At 44.9% G+C, this 15,515-nt stretch overlaps 1 protein-coding gene across 3 annotated transcripts in view; it reads left to right on the top strand.

Annotated features, from left to right (window-relative positions):
• Galphao (G protein alpha o subunit) overlaps positions 1-15,515 on the top strand; it is a 275,292-nt gene that overhangs the window by 179,551 nt on the left and 80,226 nt on the right. The gene's annotated exons all lie outside the window — the stretch shown is intronic.

Below are 15,515 nucleotides of genomic sequence, written 5' to 3'. Positions count from 1 at the left end.
TCTTTTGTTTGTCGTATTTGGTCGCTTTGATATTCATTTTGATTTCAGTTTTTGGTAGATTTTTTTGTGAAGCTTACATATATATATACAAGCAGTCTTTAGCGCAACTGAGGCTTAGGAATGTTTATAATTATGTCCTCTGCCTTTTTTCTTTTCATTGTCTTCATCCTCACTCCATCTTCAAGTGGGAATAATGGTCGAGATGTTATGATGATGATGATGATGATGATGATAGTGATGATGATGCTGATGATGATGATAGTGATGATGATGCTGATGATGATGATAGTGATGATGATGCTGATGATGATGATGACCATGATGGTGGACTGAGGTTAGAAATAGATTCCTCTAGTCTCTTCCACAATCAGATGTTTCTCTTTAAGCTGAATCAAATCGTCTGGAGGTAACAAGGAAGATAATGGAAAACGCGTCATCGTAGTGAACTAGTTAATGGAATCCGATCCCATCCAAGTTAATAGAGGCCATCAGTCCGCCCGCCCCCCACCCCTACCCCCAGGCGACGTGACGGACTAGTTTTCTGATTGGCGGAAATAATCAGGTCATTTTCGTGTTTGGGAGTGCCTGGTGTAAAATCTTTCATGGTAGGGTTAACTTTCGTGCTGTATTCCACAGGGCGATTTGCTTCAGCTGAGAGTAAGTCATAAGAGATTGAGGGTGTTAATATTGGCATCATTCTCTCTCTCTCTCTCTCTCTCTCTCTCTCTCTTTGTCATATGGTCGGGACAGTTCTAGCCGTGTATTCCAATAAACGCCAGAGATTTAATTCAGCTGGGAGTGAGTTGTCGCAGCCTGAGAGTTTTAATTAAATTTTGACAACCCCCCCCCAAAAAAAAAAAAAAAAAAAAAATCGATCCTGTCATTGCGCTCTGGCCGCCCCAGTTGGAATGAATGACATGGTTTTGGCGAAAGTAATAAATCTTTTCGTGGTTGTCATTGGCTCCCTCCCTCTAAATCTCGCTGCTGTCACTCTGCCTTCCCCCTACCCCAGAGTGACTGATTCCCTGATTGGCGGAAATAATCAGACCTCGTGTTTGGAGGGGCCTTCCTAACACCTTTTCCTCAGTGATTTATTTGGCTTGTCAGCACCTTACTGTATTATTCGGTATTATGTAGATCTTTCAAACATCGCCATCCTGGACATAAATAACGTACCAAAGAATATTAACCGGCCATATCCAAAAATAAATCGCTAAGGAAGAGGTGTTTGGGAGCCTCCTTACCCACCAAATCTCGATCCCGTCCCTCCAATCGTCCTCTCACCCCATGATGCGAAATTATTTGCTGACTGGACACTTCTTCCTAAGCGATTTAATCCGATCATTACGCCTCATTATCCTCTTGTGTTATTGATAAAAAGTTTGGATATTAAAACGATATAAATGCATGAAAAAAGATGCTAATGTGTGATAAGCCAAATAAATCGCTAAAGGAGAGGTACCACGAAGCCTCCTACACCACCTTGTATACGGCCCACAGAATTCTGGCTTCGTCCGGTTCAGCCCCCCCCCCCTCTCAAACCCCCAACTCCCACCCCCACCCCACCCCCCATCCCCACCATTCCAGACCAAGCGAACTGATCTATGTACACACGGGTGGAAAGTAATCGTACCGCTTTGTGTGTGTGTGTGTGTGTGTGTGTGTGTGTGTGTGTGTGTGTGTGTGTGTGTGTGACTGGCTGAAGTGATGATTGATCCAAGGGTTTCATATTAGCTGAATAAAATCGTCTGGGGATAGAGTCAAATACGGAGTGGTGTGGTCTGACTCGCCCACCACCGAGATTGCCCCAAAGCTGAATGTAATCGTCTGGCGAGAGAGAGAGAGAGAGAGAGAGAGAGAGAGAGAGAGCGTCCTGGTACTGAAGGGTTAAGCCAAATCCCCCTCTCCTTACACGAAGGCAAATCCCCCCCTCCCCCTCCCAAGCAAATCCACCCCCCCTCCTCCCCCCTACCCTCGCCCACTCCCATCTCAAAAACGCATGTAGCATCTTTCTCATCTTGGCTGAGGTGGAGGGGGGGAGAGAAAGAAAGGCTGGGGGAGGGGGAGAAGAAAGAATGATGGAGAAGGGGATGAGGAATGGATGGAGAGAAGGAGGGGAAAGGTATGAAGAGATGAAGAAGGGGGAGGAAAAGAAACGATTTGGGGGGAGGAAAGAAAAGATGGATGGGGGTGGAGTGGGAATGGAGAGAAAGAATAGAGATGGGGAGAGGGAAACAAGGATGGGGAAGGGGGAGAGAGGAAGAAAGGATGGAGAGAGGGAAGAGTAAGAAGGATGGAGAGGGCGAGAGGAAGAAGGATGGGGAGGGGGGAGAGGAAGAAAGGCTGGATGGATTGGGGTGGGGTGAGGAAGGGGAGGACGAATGAAGAGTTGTCGCCATAAGTGATGCTGGGCATTGGCCAGAGAGAGAGAGAGAGAGAGAGGCGATAAAGGAGAGGAGAACCAAAGGGCCTGAGGAGAATGATGCTGTAGGTGCTGCTTTGACAGGGAGATGGATAGGACCTTCAGCAAGACTGGTGGGGAAGAGAGAGAGAGAGAGAGAGAGAGAGAGAGAGAGAGATTAAACAGATGCGAGTTAGGAAAGATGGAGGGGTCAAGAAGTACGAAAGGATTTAGAGACAGAGGGGAAAAAATAGAGATAGGAGGGGAAATAATTAAAGAGTATCAGAGTCGTAAGAAAGAGAGAAAGGGAGAGGGTGAGGGAGAAAGAGAGATTAAGTGGATCTGTAGATTAAAGAGAGAGAGAGGGAAAATGTACAGAACTGAGAGAGAGAGAGAGAGAGAGAGAGAGAGAGAGAGAGATGAAAGGAGGGGGAGGAAAATAGATAAGAGGGGAAATGTAAACAAACGAGGGGCAATGACAGGATGAAGGGAAAGGCGACGACAGAGGGGAACTGTGAAGAGGAAGGGGAGATTGAATGATGAGGGGAAAGAATGATAAGAGGGGAGACATAAACAGAAATGTGGGATGAGAGAAACAGGGAAAAGAAAGACGGAAGAGAGAAATATATTTAGAGAGAGAGAGAGGGGGGGGGGAGAGAGAGAGAAAATAATTTGAAACATTCACCCATTATAACGTAGAGTTTGTGCGTGTGTGTGTGTGAGATTAATATATAACCATCTTGTATTCTGACATGGAAAGCCATGACCATTAGCATCCTCCCCCCCCCCCACACACACTATTCCTTTCACTTTTCTTTCTCCCTCACCTTTGCATCGATAGATAGATATACGAGAGAGAGAGAGAGAGAGAGAGAGAGAGAGAGAGAGAGAGAGAGAGAGAGATTAAATGAGAGTAAATTTAGGCTAAACTTCAAACTTAAAAAATGGATGACGGGCGTGTGGCATGACGGAGAGAGTGACAGGTAAGGGGGTGGATGATGATGATGATGATGATGGTCGTGGTGGTTTTATCGTTGTGATTTGATGATGACCGTGATTATGATACGGTGATACGAGGGTTGTGGTGAGGGTGACGGATAGCAGGGTGATGCAGGTTGTGTTGATGATAGTGATGATCATGGTGATTGGAGTAATGGTTAAAAAAAAATCAGTGGTGAAAGAAATGAGGGGTTAACGAGGGCGAATGGGTGGTTGGATGATAGTTTGATGAGAAGATGGAGAAATTGGGCGATATTTACAGATTTTATTATTTTTTTTCGCAATCGTAAAATCCTGTGGAATGCCTTTTCACTCTTACATACCCTATATTTCCCACATCATCTTAAATGCTGAGTTGTAACGAGAGATTAACACTAATATATAATGGTAGTTTTGAAGAAGTGCCATAGGAAGGATGCAGGGCCGTGGTATTGTCTTTTCCTGCCATCGAGCCACGTGAAATAAGTCACAAAATGACAAAAATCTGGGTCAGTTTTAAATTAGAAGGATTGTAACATCAGGGGCAAGCTACAGGAAGTGATCATAGTGAAGGGGTTGATAGAAGGGAGAGATGGAAGAGGAAGGTAGCGAAGGAAGAAAGGAAAGGCGAAGAGAGAACGAAGGACTGATGGAAGAAAGGAAGAGAGAAAGGAAAGACGGAAAAGATGTTAATGAAGGGTGGAAGAAAATATGAAGTAGAAACTAGGGATGATATAAAAAAAAATAAAAATAGAGAAATGGACGGAAATAGAGAGGAAGGAAAGCAGACAAAAAAGGTAGTGAAAGAGGGAAGGAAAGAAGAAATACAAAGAAAGACAAGAAAGAGGAATGTAAATTGACAAAGCCGAAATGATGAAAGAAGATTTAATAAAGAAAAAATGTGGCAGATGAGACAAAATAACAGATAGGAAGCAATAAATAAATAAATAAATAAATAAATAAAGACGAAAAGAAAGATGGGAGGAAAACAAGAAATAGGGAAAGACTGTAAGGCAGAAACATGGAAGGATGGAACGAAAGAATAAAGGAAAGAAGGAAGGGATGAACGAAGGAAGGAGAGGAGAGGAAGCTGAAGTATGGCGATAAATTTCTTTCCTCAATCCCAACCCCCTCCCTCCCCCCTCCCCTCACAATCCCCTCCCTCCCCAACCTCTTCCCTCGGCCATTTTGGTGGGGGATAATGGTGGGCGTTTAAATCCTCCTCCCCTCCCCCTCCCCTGCGCTAAGTCTTCCCCATTCTCCTCCCTCTCCCCCTCCCCCTCCCCATACCCAATCTTCCCCTCCTCCTCCTCCTCCTCCTCTTTTTCTTCTTCCCTACTCCTCCCTTTCCTCACCTCCCTCCGATTTAGACTTTTGGCGATAAATTTGGTTGGATGGCCACCCTGGATTTTTGCTCCTCCCCCCCCCTCTCTCTCTCTCTCTCTCTCTCTCTCTCTTTTTCTCTCTCTCTCTCTCTCTGTCCCCTCGTGACCCTCCCTTTTATCTTTCTCTCATCTCCATTATCGATTTTTTTCCTTCCATTCATTTTTTTTCCTTATTTTCCCTCGTATCTTCCCATCATGTACCTCAGTCCTCCCTTCTCATTTTCTTTCTTCCTTCATTTCTCGTCCCCTCCGTTTTTCTCATCTTACCCTTCCTCGCTTCCTTCTCTTACATGCTTGCTTCTACCCTCTTCTTCCTCTTTCCTCTTCTTCTCCTATATACTTCTCTCTCTCTTCGCGTCCCGGTATAATTCATCTCGCCTTTATCCTCTTCCTTCACATGTCTAACTCTACTCTCTTCTTTTTTCTCTTTTTCCTTTCCTTCTTAGTGCTTTTCTACCCCTCTTCTCTCTTAATATTTTTCTTCTCCCCTCTTTCTCTCCGTATTTCTCCTCTCCCCTCATCTTTCGCCTTCTTTCTCTTCTCCCCTCCTCTTTCCTCTTACTTCTCCCCTTCCCTCTTCTGTCTTATTTCTCGTCTCCCCTCTACTGTCTTGTTGATCCTTCCTCCTCCTCCTCCTCCCATGTGTCTTCCTCTTCCCTCTTCTCCCCTCATATTTTTTGTCTCCCATCCATCCCCTCGCAGTTTAAGTTCTTCTCTTAATCCTTCTTCAAGCTTCGGTGTTTTCCCTCCACTCCCCTCGCCTCTCCCCTCTCCTCTCCCCTCTCCCCCCTTCTTCCCCTCGCACAATCTATCCTCTCCTCTCTCTTCCCCTCACACCAACTCTCCTCTCTCTCTCTCCTCCTCCTTTCTCCGTCTCCTTCCCGTAGCAAGAACTCTCCCCTCTCCTCCCCTCTCCTTCCCTCACTCGTCCCCTCCCTCTCCTCTTCCCTTCCCTCCCTCTCCTCTTCCCTTCCCTCCCCTCCCCCTTCTGCCCTTTCAGCTCTCTCTGCATCTCATCACCCACTCTCCATACTCCACTTTCCTCCCCCCACAACTCTACTCCCCTTCCCTCCCCCCCCTTTTTTTTTTTATTTCACCCCTCCCCTCCCCTCCCCTCCCCTCCCCGCCCCTCCCCATCCTTTTCCTATACTCTCATTTCAATTTTTTTTCTCCTGGTTTGCATCTTTATCTTCCTCCCTCCTCCCCTCTTTCCCCCTCCCCTCTTTCCCCCTCCCCTCCCTCTCATTTATATTCTTCCTCCTTCCTCTTTCCTTCGCATCTCCATTTTATCCCTCCCCTCCCCTCCTCCTCTCCCCTCCATCCTCATTATGTATTCTTTTCCATCCCTTCCCTTTATTGGTCCATCTTACTTTCCTCCTCCCTCTCACTTCCTCTTCCCTGTCTGTTATATCTTTTCCCCTCCCCTCCTCTCTCCTCTCCATTCCTCCCATTTTCCTTTCCTCCCTGTTTCCTTTCCTCGCCTCCCCTCCCCTCGCCTCCCCTCACTTCTCTTTTCTCTTCTCTTCTCCTCTCCTCTCCTCTCCTCACCTCTCCTCCCATTTTCCTTCCCCTTCCTTCCCTTCCCCTCCCTCCTCTGTTATGCTGTCTCCCTTTCTTCTTGTCTAGTGAGTTTCACACTTCAGCATGAAACACGAGAGGAGAGAGGAGGAGAAAGGACAGGAAAGGAGAAGAGAAAGGAAAGGAGGGAAGGAAGGAGTGGAAAAGAGGAGAGGAAAGGAGAAAAACAACGAAGTAGAGGAAGAGAGGGAATAATGAAGAGAAGGTTGAAGATAGGGAGGAAAGGAATGGAATGAAGGGAGAGGATTGGAGAGAAGGGAGGATAAAAAGACAGGAAAAGAGAGGAGAGGAGATAGGAATGGAGAGGGGAGGGAGAAGAGAAGGGGAGGAGCGATCTGGAAAATGAGAAGAGTGAAGGCAACAGAAAGACGGAGGAAAGGAGAGTAAAAGATGTAGGAGAAGCGAAAAGGAGAGAGAGAGAGAGCGAGAAAGAGAGAGAGAGAGAGAGAGAGAGGTGAGGTTTGGAGGATGAGGATGGAGGAAAGAACTGCATACAAACGAGGGGAGGGAAAGGGAAAAGGAGGAAGGGGAGAAGGAGGGGGCGGGGAGGAAGGGAAGGGAGTAAGGAAAGGGGAGAGAGAGGGGAGGGGAAGGCAGGGGGCTTAAGCAGAGAAAGAGTAAGGTGTAAGGAAGGGGACGAGGGGAGGGGAAGGTAAGGGGATATGGAGAAGAGAAGGTGAGAGGGGAAGGGACGAAGATGAGAGGAGGGCAAAGGGAAGTCGGTGAGAGGAAGGGAGGTAGATGAGGGGAAGTGACGTGAGTGAGGGGAAGGGAAGGGGGGTGACATTGACAGTGGGGAGAGTAAATATTGGCTCTCATAACCAGGGACAACAGAGGGGAGGGGAGGGGAGGGGGAGGGGGAAAGAAGGGTAGGGGAGGAGGGGTGTAACGTTGGGTCTTTCACTCTCCCAACTACCTTGAATCTCTCTCTCTCTCTCTCTCTCTCTCTCTCTCTCTCTCCAGGATGATGGAAGCCCGAAAGTGAGAGATGCACCTCTAATCTATAATGTAACACCATCGAGAGAGAGAGAGAGAGAGAGAGAGAGAGAGAGAGAGAGAGAGACCATGCAAAGGGACAAGGTAGAGGGGAAGGAGCTTTAGTCTTAACCCTTTCAGTCCAAGTACGTCATTTCGATTTTTTTTTTTTTTCATTTTTTTTCGCTCCCTCCAATCGATTTTATTCGGTCTAGGGGAAACTTTTATAAATGGAGAAGTTAGACCTAGCATTCTTTAACCTCCTCATCGCGAGAGGCAATTAATCCTCAGAAGAAGCAAGAATTGACAAAAAAAAAAAAAGTCATATGAATCCAAAGGTGAAGTGGTGAGGGTTGGTGAAGTGGTGAAGATGGGTGAAGTGGTGAGGGTGGGTGAAGTGGTGAGGGTGGATGAAGTGGTGAGGGTGGATGAAGTGGTGGGGGGTGGATGAAGTGGTGGGGGGTGGATGAAGTGGTGGGGGGTGGGTGAAGTGATGAGGGTGGATGAAGTGGTGGGGGGTGGGTGAAGTGATGAGGGTGGATGAAGTGGTGGGGGGTGGGTGAAGTGGTGAGGGTGGATGAAGTGGTGGGGAGTGGGTGAAGTGATGAGGGTGGATGAAGTGGTGGGGGGTGGGTGAAGTCGTGATGGGTGGGTGAAGTGGTGAGGGTGGGATGTTTTGAGAGGAGTGGAAATGACTGAGTGGAGATAGGAGTGTATGAATTATTTTTTATCATGTGTTATTTACGTAACCTCTCCCAGCAGGACGTGACACACAGGATATACAGTAGATAGAAAGAGGAATAAATAGATAGATAAGAAAAATAGATAGATAGAATATTTATAGTATAGTGCCCACGCATCCTCAATTATATAAGATACAGTACACATTAACGCTCTAATTCTGGCTGTGTTGGGCGATAGAGATTATAACGTATAAATAGGGGTATAGCTTTATTTTATCGCCTGTAAATTTTGCCGTCTGAATCTGCAGTAGGCTATCCCTTAAAAATGTCTATAAATTTAAGGGTACAGCAGAAAATTTTGATGTAAAGTGATGTACTCAGATCTTCCTTCAGCAATTTTACCAAAGCATTTTAATATGAACTAATCTTACCGTCAAAAACTGCTACTTTCATCCCCAGTAAGGTATAACAGTTTTTGGTATAAAGGAAAAGGCATGTAAATTATAATCTAGGTTAATCTTCCTATAATAGCGCTTAGAATGAAGGGCATAAGGTAATGTTCTATAAGTTCCTCCTGAGCCTATACTCAGTCTTATATCGTGGCTCAGAATGAAAGGGATAATTTAAGCATGACCTGTTTAACTGCAATTTAAAGTGGGGATCAAAAATTCTCCAACATTTTCACTTCTCTTATTTCTCACTCTTCTTCTTCTTCTTCTTATTATTATTATTATTATTATTACGGTATTATTATTATCAGTAGTAGTAGTAGTAGTAGAAGTAGTAGTAGTTTTTGGTGGTTTATTTCTGTTATTATTATTACTGGTATTATTATTATTATTATTATTATTATTATTATTAATATTATTATTAATATATTTTTATTGTTTTATGTTCATAGCTGATTTTTTTGTATGATACGTCTGGAAGGAAAGTGACGGACACACCCTGAGTGGGAATTAAACGCAGCAAACCAGTAGGCGAACCTATGCCCCAGCTTGTATCGTTATAAATCTGTATATTACGTAAATGTTGAAATTTGCAGATATAATTTACCGCTGTCTTCTATGACTTTTACCTAAATCTAAAATAACCCTTAGACAGTAATAGGTCGAGAAATGAAGAGTCTGTAATAATCTTGGCCTCTGTAATTACGGCCCATGATGCTCTAAGCGTCTTGTAAATATTAGATATGAATAGTATAATTAGTCTATCCTGTAATTAATATCTTAGTCTGCAGTAAACCTAGAAAATAGAGGCTTACAGGGGTTTAAATCTAGTCTTGCTGAGTGTCCCGTAAATGCGCTTCGAATGAGGGATGTGATCTCGTCTTGTCACTGTATATATGTTTTGAAAGAAAGAGATAATATCGTGCAATCGTGGCTCCTATAATTCCCCCCTAAACGTGCATGAATTCTTCTACAATAATAGCTTAATATAAAAGGTGAGCTTATATAAACTAACCTTGCCTCCTTTATAATCTTACCTCCTATAATTCTTGCCTAAACCGGCAGTAAACCGTAAAAAATCATGGTTTACCCAGAAAAACTGCGGTCGTATCTTGCCTTCTATCATTACGACTAAAACGAAGAGTCCATTGCAAAAATAAAATACCCTCACATAATTCCAACTTCATCCTGCAGTAAACCGCGTATAATCATGACGTAAGATGCAGTGCTAAATTTAATCTTGGTCTGTGTAAATACGTTTAGGGAGCAGGATATAACACAGTGCAATCTGGTCTCCCTTAATTGCAACTTACACGTGCAATAAACCGTGCAAATCATGGTTTAGGTCCAGCCCCTGCCTCGGTTTAACTTTAGTGGGGTCAGTGGGAGGGAAGGAGGGGAAGGTCGGAGGGGAAGAGCGAGTGGAGAGGAAGAGGAGAAATGAGAGGGGAGAGGGGAGTGGAAGAGAAGAAGAGAGGGGATCCAAAGTAGTAGGGGAGGAAGGCGGCTGAGGGGAAGAGGAAATGGAGGTGAAGTGGAAGGGTTGCGAAGGGAAGGAGGGGTATGGTGAAGGGAAAAAGAGGAAAGGAGGAGGACAGAGTAGAAGGGGGCCTAGGGAAGAGGAAAAGGGGCGAAAAGGAAGAGGAGGGGAACGGAGTGGAAGAGGAGAGGCGGAGGGGAAGAGGATGGACAGAGAAGAAAAATGGAGCAGAGGAGAAGAGGAGGGGCAGAGGGGAAGAGGAGAGGCGGAGGGGAAGAGGCGGGGGCTGCGGGGAAGAGGAGGGTGGGGCAGAGGGGAAGGGAGGGGCTGTGTAGTATTCTGGGTCAAGGGGGAGGGGGGAGTTGCCATGGTAGCCGGGAGGTTGTCATAGCAACGGGAGGGAGGCAGGCAGGGAAGGTGAGAAAGTAGAGATGGTTGTGGTGTGTGGTTGTGGTGTGGTGTATGGTTTTGGTGTGTGGTGATTGTACGGTGTGGGGTTATTTTGTGTTATGTGGGTGTGTGTGGTGGTGTGGAGAGGTCATATGTGTCGGTGATGAGGTGTGTGTGGGTGGTGTGGAGTGTTGTGTGGTTATTCATGTGGATGTGATGTGTTGCTGGTGGTGTGTGGTGTATGTTGGTGGTGCCTGTTATGTGGTAGTGGTGTTAAATGTGGTATTCGTGTGTACTGGTGGTGTGGTGTGTTGATGGTATGTGATTGTGGTACGTTGTGGTGTGAGGGGGACATAGATGTACACTGGAGATATGATCTGGTTATGGTGTGGTTGTGTTGTGTTAGTGGTGTGGCGAGATATAAGAAACAAGGGCGTGTGGTGGTGGTGTGTGTGTGATGATTGTGTAATGAAGCGGCAGTGTGATGAACGATGAGATATTATTTATTTTGTGTTTGCCGTTAAAGCAGCTGACATATTCTCTGGGCTTAACCTTGCCACTTCCAGACGATTCTCTTCATCATACGAGGGACCCTGTGTGGTGTAGAGGTCAGTGAAAGCTAGGTCTAAACCCCCCCAGCTCGAAAAACCTCTCCAGAGCTAAATAAAATCGTCTGGAGGTAACAGGAATGAAATAAGGAATGAAATTGAAGTGGAGTTAATGAGAGCGATGTTACTGAGGTGTTATTATAAAGATTAGGTGTGGTGGCTGAGGGTAGAGGCTGATATGGTGTGGTTTGTGGGAAAGTGGTTGTGGTAGGGGTATGTGGTAAGTGGAGGTGGTGGTGTGAGGTTGTGGTAGGTGGTGAGACGGAATGTGGTAGTTGGTGGTGTGTGGATCTGGTACGTTTTGTTTTAGGTGATGGGATAGTGTGTGTGATATATAATGGTGTGTGGTTGTGGCTAGTGGTTGTGGTAGGTAGTGGAATGGTGTGTGGTAGATCGTTATGTGTGGCTGGGATACATGGTTGTGGTAGGTGGTGTGGTGGGATGTGGTAGGTGGTGGTGTGTGCTGGTGTGGCAAATGGCTTGGTATTTATGTAACTGTGATAGCGTGGTGGTTAGCTTGGTGTGGTGTAAGATAATAATAGTAATAATAATAATAATAATAATAATAATAAGTTTGATATATGTGTGGGTTTGTGACTGAATGTATACGGTTTTGCAAGAAGATTCAACGTATAATACAATTATGTATAAAGTGAGAATCACGAATTACACGGGGGAATTGGCCAATACGGGATGGTATTACACTCATTACCACTATGCAGTAGGCTTTGTGTGTGTGTGTGTGTGTGTGTGTGTGTGTGTGTAACAGCATGAGGCTGGTATGTGTTGATGTGGTAGAGCGTTTGGTATACGAGTATGTGTCCAGCGGTGTAGGTGGATGGTACGTGGTGTGTGTAATGATGTAGTGCAGTATGAACATGTGTGGTAGGTGTATGACAATGTACGATAAATATATGAATGCTTCTGGTATGGTAGGAGTATGCATTTGTGGTTGGTGTATGAATGTGTGTGACAGGTGTGTGGTAGGTGTATGAAGTGTGGTAGGTGTATGAATGTGTGGTAGGTGTATGAATGTGTGGTAGGTGTATGAATGTGTGGTAGGTGTATGTGTGGTAGGTGTATGAAGTGTGGTAGGTGTATGATATGTGTGGTAGGTATGCGAATGTGTGTGGTTGGTGTGGTAGCTACACGGACAGATATATTAAAAGAACTTAAAGCTGATCTTGCCTACCATATTTCACTTGTAACATCTACTTGCCTGTATCTATCTATCTTTGTATCTGTCTATCTATATCTGTCTGTCTGAATGTCTGTATATTTGTTCGCTTGTCCTACCGAGCTCACGTCAAAATTTTTATATCTATCCGTTTGTCTTTTTTTACAATTTTATTTCTGTGTATCTATCTACGTTCCTCTGTTTTTCTATCTATCCATCTCTGTCAATCGATCTATCTATCTGTCTACCTATTACCAGACGCCCAATCCCAGAGTTGATTCAGAGTATTAAAAAAAAATGTTCAAACTCATATATCCCAACTGAATGCTACTCCAATCCGCCATTCCAAACAGACCTGCTTCATTTACTCCACTCCACCACATCATTCTCGGTCTGCCTCTTCTTGAGAGAGAGAGAGAGAGAGGGGAGGGGGGAGTGATGGAGAGGTTTTGAGAGTTAGTAAGGGAGGGGTAGAATGGTTGTGTGTGTGTGTGTGTGTGTGTGTGTGTGTGTGTGTGTGTGTGCGTGTGAGCGCGCGCGCGCTCAGTGGCAGAACAATACGACGGCTTTGCATCCTTTCCATAACACTTCTCCTTGACCAGCAACATAATGCAATAAATTTCTTCTTACAGCTTAGTATTCAAGAGGGAGAGATGGTAAAATTAGGCCAGATTAAAGTGGACGGAGTATTGGAATATTTTGTACCGATCCAAGCCGTCACAGAAATTCCTCCTCCGTTTTCTTTCTCATTGAACGTAATGTTGGCTCGCACATTTCGCTGTTCAGTATAACGTTCAAGTGTGATAGGCTCTCAAAACGCATGCCACGGGTATTAATTTAGGCCTAAACGCCGTCATGGTGCTTTCAAATTTCACACTTCGAGTTTTTATACGCCTTGCGACTCAAAATATTCTTCTCGTATCACACTGCTTCCGAATTTCATGTACAGTATTACATTTTCATACTGGTGCTTCCCCAAATTTACCCTAGATATTCAGTTTTTAATATATATATATATTTTTGATTTTTTTTTTACGCATGCATCTGTAGGTATCTCCATCTTTCAAAAATAACTTCTACCGGAGTACTTTTTTTTTTTTTTTACTGTGTTCTTGGAATCTCATAATTTTCTTCTACGTAGGAAATATCTGTGGTAGTGAAGGGATTAAGTAAGGCCTTACGTAACGCCTGTAATGAGAAAAAGCTCTCCAGAACTCAATAAAGTCTTGTAGTAGCAAAAATATTATACAAACGACGTAGTGAATGTGTTAAAATTGTCAACAGGTGTCATACTGTTTATTTATTTATTTATACATATACCGTATTTATTCATTTTATGACCTTGCTTTATTTATTTATTTATTTATATTTTTCTTTTGTGCTCCTGTGTAAGGCTGTTTGTATACCTTGGAATGAAATTTTTAAAAATGTACTGCAGGGAAGCCGCCATGTTGTTCTCTGTAAATTTGTATACTGTTATTGAGGTGATGGACGTTTGTGAGTGGTGGAAGTGTTGATTCAGTGGTGTTTACAGAATGATGTTTATATATAACGTTTGCTCTTGTTTGTTTGACGCTTGCTGGTGGAAAGGGGTGTTAGTGAGAGAGAGTGCGAGATGCGGGATGTGAGGTGAGTGTGAGGGTTGGAGGTGTTGTGAGGTAAGGTGAGGGAGTTGTAAGGTGTGAGTGTGTGGTTGTGAAGTGTGGTAAGGTGAGAGTGTGAAGTGGATTATGGTGAGGATGTGAGATGTGTTGTGTGGAATTTGGTGAGGAAGATGTGATGAAGTTTTGGTGTCATGATGCTTGGTGGGTAGGCAGTGGTGAGGAGGTGAAGTGTTGGTTATGGTGACGTGTGAAGTGTAGTAAGATAATGAGCTGTAAAAGTGTGTGAGGTGTAATGAGGTAGCGAGGTAGAGATGTAAGTTTAATGAGATATGAAGTGAAGAAGCGTGGGATGTAATGGGGTATGAGGTGTAGTGACAGTGACGTGTAGAGGTGTGAGATAAAATGAGGTAGGGAGACGTAGGAATGTGAGGTGTAACGAGGTATAAGGTGTACATAATGCCTGAACATCTCTCCCTCTGTGTCGATTGCCAGACACTGCGAGGCCCGTGTAAATATTTGCCTGTTGGGGCATGGGTATAGGTAAGGGGAGCAAGGGTGTTGGTAGTTGTGGTGTGGGTGTTGATATGATACAGGGTGTGAGGTGATGTTATGTGAGATGAAGTAAAGTGATGTGAGGTGACGTGAAGTGAGGTGTGATGCAAGGCGTTAAGTAATGTGATGACGTTGAAATAAGATGATGTTTGACGTAAGTTGAGGTAAGAAAAGGTATGTACGGTGAAACAAGGCGATGTGAGGTTTGACGTAAGGTGAGGTAAGGGAAGGTAAGGCGATGTGAGGTGTGACGTGATGCCATGCAAGGCGAGGTCAGGTGAGATATAGTAAAGTGTGGTATGCGCGAGGTGATGAGGTGTGAGGTGAAGTGAGGTGAAGTGAGATATGACGTAAGGTGAGGTGAGGTGAGGTGAGGGGAGGGTGACCAGCACCTTTGTTTACGATCTGTTTATTTGGTTTGGCGCCGGTAGGAGGTGGTGGGCTGGGGGCAAAGGGGTGAGGGAGGAGTGGGAACAGAGAGACAGGGGAGAGGGGGAGAGAGAGATGAGAAAGAAGAGGGGTAGGGGAAGAGTGGATGTAAAAGAGGTGAGAGGGGGAGGGTGGAAGAGAGAGAGAGAGAGAGAGAGAGAAAGAGAGAGAGAGAATTTTGTTAGTGTGGGAGTCTTCGGTTCACCTTTATAGTTAGTTCTTAGTGACCCTCAACACTTAGGCTCTGACGACCCACTTTGCTAAATATAATTGCCTGGTATTATCTGGAATAGAATACCAGGGTTGTCCGAGAATAAGGGGGTTAAGTACTCCCCAGGTATTAGTGCCACGGAATACAGGTAGGCTAGTTGGGTGACATTATAATTCGAGAGGTGAATCAGAGAGGTGAATGAGTTTCTGGCAAAAGATGAGATGACGAGGGGTTGGTGAGGGACATGAAGTAAGGTGAGGGGAGGTAAGGTTAGGTGAGTGACGTGAGGTGAAGTGAGGTTGATGAGGTGAGGTAAGGTTGAGTGAGTAAGGTGAGGTGAGGTGGCAGAAGTTTAGAGGTGTTGCTTCATCCGTGAACGAGGGAGATTGGGGGAAGGAAGAGGCTGGCTTACTCACCTATATATTTGTGTTAATATGTTTACCTGTTGCCTTTTTGTACACACACACACACACACACACACACACACACACACACACACACACACACACACACACACACACACACACACACACACACACACACACACACACACACACACACACACACACACACACACACACACACACACACACACACACACACACACACACACAC

The sequence above is a fragment of the Coenobita brevimanus genome, chromosome 93 (genome assembly GCF_032717465.1).
Source record: "Coenobita brevimanus isolate Jiangsu-jjx chromosome 93, ASM3271746v2, whole genome shotgun sequence".
Lineage (NCBI taxonomy): Eukaryota > Metazoa > Arthropoda > Malacostraca > Decapoda > Coenobitidae > Coenobita > Coenobita brevimanus.
This window is presented reverse-complemented; position numbering and strand designations above follow the sequence as displayed.